This window comes from Pyrus communis, chromosome 17 (genome assembly GCF_963583255.1).
Source record: "Pyrus communis chromosome 17, drPyrComm1.1, whole genome shotgun sequence".
NCBI lineage: Eukaryota > Viridiplantae > Streptophyta > Magnoliopsida > Rosales > Rosaceae > Pyrus > Pyrus communis.
Genome location: NC_084819.1, coordinates 21,159,095 through 21,167,024, shown reverse-complemented (window position 1 = coordinate 21,167,024; position 7,930 = coordinate 21,159,095).

The following is a 7,930-nucleotide window of genomic DNA, read 5'->3' as shown; positions in this document are numbered from 1 at the left end:
ATCTGTTAGGATGGGATTGTGGATATGTTAGAATGATAACTTGTTATTTTGGACGTTGGTAGTGCCGTGGTAGAATATAGAATTTGTGCAAATGCAATATGTGCAATTGCTGCAATCTGTGGTTTGCAGTATGTGTAAACTGCAATAATCTCTTATAACCAACATACTTTGCAGCAGTGATCTTCCTTTTACCAAAAGCCAACTTTATCCGCAAGAATTGTTAAAGTTGAACATGTGCAGTTGTGCACCAGAAGATGGTTGCAATATATTATATATAGCTAATAGCTTTAAATTTTTGTAGGACGAATATTGGGCTCCTCAAGATTTCAAGAGGCTATTATCGAACGATGTTTGAATCTATGCAGGTGTAATGGTTGGAATGTAATCTTTGAAACTGAATTTGTGTTGTTGTAATTGTTTTTTCCCAAACAAAAAAAAAAAAAAAAAAGAAAAAAAAGAAAAAAGGGGAATTGTGGACTCGGCTCGGACCAGCCCGTTTGAAACGGGCCGGGTTCGGTTCAATTCCTGTAATGAAATATGATGTACCCGGCCCAGCCCGTTTTGTTTAAGCTCTGGTTCCTTCAAAATTAGGCCCGGCCTGTGCAGTGACGAAGCCACGTAGGGGCAAGGAGGGGCGGCCGCCGGAAATCAACACTGAAATTGAGGAACCGCCCATCTGGTTCGTCTTTACTCGTCGGAGAATCTAGTTCTGCAGCGGCTGCACTGCTCTGTGCAGGGCTGCTAGGGTGGGTTTTTTTTTTTTTTTTTTTTTTTTTTTTTTTTTTTTTTAAATACCCAGGTCATACGATGCCGTTTTGGACCTGGGTTTAAAATTAATTTGAAACGACGTCGTTTTACTGAATAAAAGCTTGAGACTTCACTTCCTTCTTGGTTGCAAACTTGGAAGCGTTTCCGTATCTTTCTATTTCTCAGACATTCCCTGCCTTCTTTCCTCTCTCTCTCTAGGATTGTTTATTTAGTCTATGGCATTCTTTCTGCATCCCAAATCAGATGTGATCAAGTAGATCATAATCCATTAAGGGCGGTGCAGACATTGCTTATTTTTTATTTTTTATTTTATGTTTTATTAAATTTTCCTTCAAAAAAATTTGAATGAATGCCAGACCCCTTCGTCTTCTTCTCTGCAATCTAGTGTAATGAGAACTGTCATGGAGTTTTAATTGTTTTGTGTTTTCGTATTATACACTGTCACATATGTAATGGATAAGGAACCTGAAAGTAGTATGGATCATACTAATTCTTGTTCATTGTTTTGGCTAAAATGTAGTACATAATTAAAATGAAAAACGTTTACTTTTTTTATATTTCGCCCCTCCTCCTGATAATTTCTGGCTTCGCCTTTGGGCCCGTGCCCAAGTAAACTGCGGGGACCGTGAGGAGAAAGAAGCGATGTGGAAGGGTGAAAAGGGCGCAGCGGCAATTGGGATGACAAAAGGATCCTTTTCCTGGAGATCCTGGGAATCTCGTGATTGTGATCGTTCATCATATATCGTGTGGTCAGTTTTCGTTAGATAATATTTATATTTAATTTTAAATTTTAAATGATTTCTAATCGCATGATATACGATAAATGGTCATGATCACGGGATTCCATCATTTTCCAAATGATGGGAAGTTGCCCTAGTTGGTCAATCTATAGGGGCTAAAAATGTAGGGTTTGCTGGCATGTGATTTTGGATGGTTAAAACTTATGGAGGAGGATTCTCTCCCCTTCTATTATCATCCCCTTCCCTCCTCTTCTCTCACATATTGTTTTTAGTCTTATTATCTCTATAAAAAAATCAATACAAGATGTTGACGTAGCTAAACCGTAACCGTTCAAATAGGAGGGGAGGGAACGGGAGAGAGATTAGGAGAGGAGATAATCCTCCTCCAAAACTTATAAGTGTTTTTAATGACTAAAGACTTTATTTTTTTTAAAAAAAGTTTTTTAGTTGGCTGAAAGCGATTTTCGTAAAAAACGTTTTTAGAGTCAATCTTCGTAAAAATGTAAGTGAATCTTGTAAAAGCACTTCAAGTGCTTTTAGACAAAAATTTTTTTTCTCTAAAAACGGTTTCAGTCAGTTTAAAAACACTTCCAAATTAGTCATAAAAACGCATTCATTTTGGAAAACTGTTGTTTGGCCAAAAATTTACAAATGTTTTTAGTTAAAAATAGAAGCACTTGGAGTGGGTTTTAAAGAAATGCCAGGTGAAAACACGGGAAGTATTTGACTCCCTTTAATGAAATTTTTTCGGGACAAACCTCCTGTGTGGGCAAAGTTCACGAGGGTGGCGACCCTTACAGCACACTGGACAAATATTATAATCATGGCCGCATTTCTCAGTCCCACAAAAAATGCAATTATACTTGTAGACGAAAGTCGGAGAGTCTTCAACAACCTTTTTTTCTTCTTCAAGTTGGAGTTGACTCAGAGTGTCTTTAACAACCCTTGTTTTTTTTTTCTTCTTCTTCAAGTCAGGATCGACAGAGTCTTCAACAGCCCGTTCATCAAAAGCAATTTTTCTCAATCAACATGTTTATAGTTTCATTGGTTAGAGTTTTGTTCAACAATGGAGGGTGGGAGAGTTTTGATAATTGAGAAAATAAATAATACACTAAAACTGATTTGAGGTGTATTTAGAATTTTTTTATAAAAAAAAAACCTAATAAGGTCAAGATTATCATTGCATAATAGGGTAAATAAGTTATTTAATATTAAATTTTAATATGGGGTGCATTCAATATTTTGTGGGATGCTAATATAAAAAGTCTTTCTAAACTATTCCTATATTTTTATTTAGACAGTCTAAAATGCCTTTAGACTTTAAGAAAATATCAAAATTGTATTTACCAATTTTTTCTAGATTTAACACTGCCATATAAAAAAACCCACGAGTTTTTCATATCGTGCTAAAGACTGAAGCAGTCACTCTCTTGGTCTGCATCTTTCCCAAGCCTCTCTCCATCTTCATGCACATACATTTGAATTTAACTATTTTGTAAATGCCAGTTTGTCTATTGCCCGTAACTGGTAAATTGAGTGGTGCAGACTTCATGCATTGATTGAATTTGACTTGAAAACTCTAAACCCACGTTAGTAATTGAGACTTATGATTGACAGATGAGGTGTCACCGTGTCAGAAGGCCTAAAAATACTTTTCTTTCTCATTTGTTCTTTGTGTCTGCTAGCTTTCTATGACTGCTCCTATTTTTTTATTTTTAAGCTTGTAATTTTGGGTCTATGCGTTGTTAACTAGGACATAATCAATTCATAATGCAGTGGTGTATGTTGTTATTGTAAGAATTTAAAGAATGGTTAGGATCATGCCAAGTGTCATAAGATTCTATCTTTTAGTTAGTTAGTTAGAGATGTTATTCTCAATATATATACACCAATGTAATAGCTTGCATGGTAAGAAAACAAAAGAAGAAAACAGAATATATGAAATCTTCTTCTCTCTCTTTTTCAATCTCTCTCTAGTTCTTGAAACCCTAGCTATATTTCTTGATCTTTCTACGTTAACATGGTATCATTCGCCATTGATGCTCACGCTGCTTACTTCGATCTTCTGGCTGCTTCCGTTCATCTTCTCCGTCTGTGAATTTCGCTGGTAGACTTCTGGTATTTTCTTTCTTTTCTGATCTCTAGGGTTTCTGGTGTTCTTCATCTCCTTCTTTCTGCGAGTTTACGATTGTGCACACAAGGTGTTTGTGCTATTTCCTCTATCTTTTTGTTCATCTTTCTTCTGCAAATATGGTGACTGCGTCGCAATTACAAATTCTACAATCTCCAATTACTACTCTTATTTCTACAATCTCTACATCTGTGAATGTTAAGCTTGATGAGTCTAATTACTTGAATTGGCATTTTCAAATGCAATTGCTGCTTGAGGGTCACGGTATCATGGGGTTTGTTGATGGATCGCATGTTTGTCCACCTCGGTATGTTACTTGTTCTGATACTTCTACTTGATCTGAGGATGAAGCCTACATTGTTTGGAAAATGCATGATCGTGCTTTAATGCAGCTGATCACTGCTACTTTATCACCCGTTGCAATTTCATGTGCGATTGGTAGCACTAGTGCTTGTGATTTGTGGAATCGGTTGAAAGAACAGTTTTCAGCCGTTTCACGGACTAGTATTTTTCAGCTTAAGTCCAATCTTCAGACTATTCGAAAGGGTTCTGACTCGGTGTCTCAATACATGCAACGTATTAAGGAGGCTCGAGATTATTTGTCTGCTGCTGGAGTCACTTTTGATGATGACGATATTGTTATCCTCACTCTTAATGGGCTACCCTCCGAGTACAATATTTTTCGTAGTGTGATAAGGGGACGTGAGCATGTCATCTCTCTCAAAGAATTTCGTGTGCAACTGCTTGCTGAAGAACTGATTGTGGACAGTACCGTGAACTCTCAATTCATGACTGCAATGGTTGCTAATAATTCTAGCCTTAAACTCTCTGCAGGCATGTCTCAGTCTGCAAGTCCTAATCTTGGGTTTTCTTCCCATACTTTTGGTCCTCATGGTGGCTATTCTGGTCCTTCAGGTGGGTATATATCAGCTAATAACAATAGGAAGGGTAAAAGGAAGTTTAATCAAGGATATAGGTATCCTAATCTTAATCCGAGACAACAGTATTTCAATAATTTTTCTAATTCGACTCATGGTTCCTCTGGAGTGCTTGGTCCTCATCCACCATCGTTTTTTGGTCACCCTGTACCTCCACAAGTCCCTTGTCAGTTGTGCAATACTTTTGGTCACACTGCTCCATTTTGTACTTCAACACAAATGGATCGACAGGGCTGTCATATTTGTGGTAAAGCAAATCATACCACTTGGTATTGTTTTTTCAATGACAAAGGGCCTAACTATGGTGGTCCTCATCATTCTCAATCGCATGCTCGTGCATCTGTTCCTTCTGCACCAGCATTTCCTACTCCACCTCAAATGTAAGCACTGCACACATCTCGTTCTCAAGTATCTCTAGGATCTACTTCTCATCAACAACTACAAGTCTGGATCACTGACTCAGGAGCTACAAATCATATGACGGATGATCTTAGTAACCTGACTTTGGCATCTCATTATCCTACCAATGAAACAGTACAAACGGCTAATGGTTAAGGTTTGCAAATAACTCATATTGGTAGTTCTGTTATTTGAACACCTGTGCATCCTCTTAAACTTAATTCAGTTCTCTATGTTCCTTGACTTTCCAACAACTTGTTATCAGTTCACAGGATCTGTCTCGATAACAATTGTTGGTTAATATTTGATGCTTATTCTTTCTGGATCCAAGACAAAGCCACAGGGAGGATATTATACAAAGGGCAATGCAGTAATGGACTTTACCCTCTTCGTTCACTAGCCACTCATCCATCCCTTCATACTCACAGCACTTCTCAAGCTTCTGCATTTCTTGGCCAGCGTGTTAGTTCTAATCTCTTGTAACAACCCGTCCCGGAATTTACGGAAGAAAATGAGTATTTTTATATTTTCACTAAGTTTGGGGATACCTTCCTTTTTAAAATTGTTTTTGAGTCTTAATTGGTGAGCCCAAAGGGCCCACCCCCTGTTTTTGTTCCCTGGTTCCTTCCCTTTCCCTTTTCTTTTGTTTTTTTTTTCTTTCTGAAAAGTCTTTCTCTTCCCATGCTCTCTCCTTCCCCCCCTCTTGGTGCTCTTTTCTACGACAAGACCACACACACACACACCCATGCCCACACCTATAGCTCTTTTCTAACCCCGTGGTTGTGTTTTGGACGTCAAACCATGAAGAAACCACCTCGGAGACATTTCCCAGTTTTCTGGCGAGCACCGCTCCTTTCGAGGAAATTTCCGGCCAAACCACGGCGAGTTGGCCGGTGTGCAAGGTATCAATCTCTTCGTCTCGCTGAGTACTACAACTTTTCTTTTTGTTTCACCCAATTTCATTGAGTATTGAAGAAGTTATACTCATTTGAATCTTACCCAGTTTCCGGCGACCTCAGTGACTTTCGAGGAAATTTCCGGCCGCGAGTTGGCCGGCGTGCAAGGTGTCAATCTTTTCATCTCGCTTAGTACTACAACTTTCCTTTTTGTTTCACCCAATTTCATTGAGTATTGAAGAAGTTATGCTCATTTGAATTTTACCCAGTTTTCGGCGGACACCCGTGGCTTCCAGGCTGTTTTCCGGCCAACTCCGGCCACAATGACGGGAACCAAGGGTATATTTCGATTCCTTACCTTCGGAGCTTCAATTTGGTATATTGAATGACATGTTTTCGTTGAGTTTTGAGCTCCAACGGAGCTTGGGAATTCTCCGGCCGAAAACCGGCCTTCTTCCTCCTTGGAATCCGGCGAACTCCAAACCCAAGGCCTTTGGGCCTTTCCTGCCAAGCCCAAACCCATTACCCTTTTAATTGGGCCATTGGGCCGTGAGGTTTCAAACCCAAACCCACTTTCCTTCTAACCCAAACCCAACCCACCTAAAACCTAAACCCAATTACCCTAACCCAAAACCCTAAAGCCCAAACCCGTGACCCGTTGACTCGGTCAACGGTCAGCGTTGACTTTGACTTTGACCGGTCAACAGTCAACGTTGACTTTGACCGTTGACTTTTTGGGTTTTCGTGTGGGACCCTTCCTAGGCTAATTTCGACGTTCTAAACCCGTTTTCGATGTCCGTTTCCCCAAATTCAATCGTTTGAGTAGAGTTTGACTAAATGTACCTTTTATGTGCTTAGGGGCGATTATCTGTGGAGTTTCCTTCTTCGCTAGATGGCGTGGCTTTTCGACGGCGAAGTACTGTGAGTGGACCCCTTCTAAAAATGCATGTTTTGATAGTAGAAATGCATACATGAAAAGCATGATTTGATGAGTATGTTTTATGAAACGTTTTACGAGATAACATACTTACTGAGGCTAGTTTGAATTATTACTATTTTTCCTATAACCCATGTTCTTATAGAATATCTGATGGATGACGATATGATATTTAGAATATGTTTAGAACACATCTTTATAGTATAGATGATGCATGACTTTATACTATGAAGTTGATTTTCAATATATGTATGTTCACTGGTTTTGTACTTACCTAGTGGTGCTTTCCGCTACGGGACGTAGGGATAGATCCGGTCCGTCCCGGGCGACGGTTTGGTGTTGGCATAGGGTCTGGAGCGTGTTTTCCTCTGACTGTCTGCTCAGAGACGGGGAGCCGGCATGGGGCCTGGAGAGTTGTATCGGACATTCACTAGTGTTTATTATTTATGCGAATTATGATTTGAGATATTGCACGACATGCTAGGTTTCGGAAAACCTATATTTATCATTATATATGTGTTTTCATAAAACCTGGGGGTTAGTATGTTGATAACTGTTTTATTATATATATATTAACTTGGTCCACTCATGTTTGTTTTGCGCCCCCTTCAGAACTTAGAATCGAGGCTTACAATCCCGACGTCCAGGCACTTCCGCATCGGCATCTTCGAGTCCTCGTGGGGTAGGACCCACTTCTTTGTCTCATTCAATTTTATATTATTTTCTTCTAGTGTTCTAGGTTAGAGGTGTGCTCTGAACACGGTCCTTATTTGCATATTAATTATTCTTTTATATTCATAAACCTTATTTACACCTTTGTTTTCAGTTTCTACACTCAATAAATAGCTTTCGTCACCCTCGGGTGTCGGCCAGCACGTGCCTATCTTGGTATTCAGGGAATATCGGGGTCGGGGCGTGTTATCTCTGGCATAGTAGATTAGGACAACCTTCTAATACCATTGTCAATATCATGTTACATAAGTCCTCCATTTTGTGTAAAAAGGATGATATCCCTTTGCTATGTCATGGCTGTTTAGAGGGCAAATTCATGAAACTGCCGTTTCAGTCTAGTAATAATAAATCTGTAATTCCTTTTGAGGTTGTCCATAGTGACCTTTGGG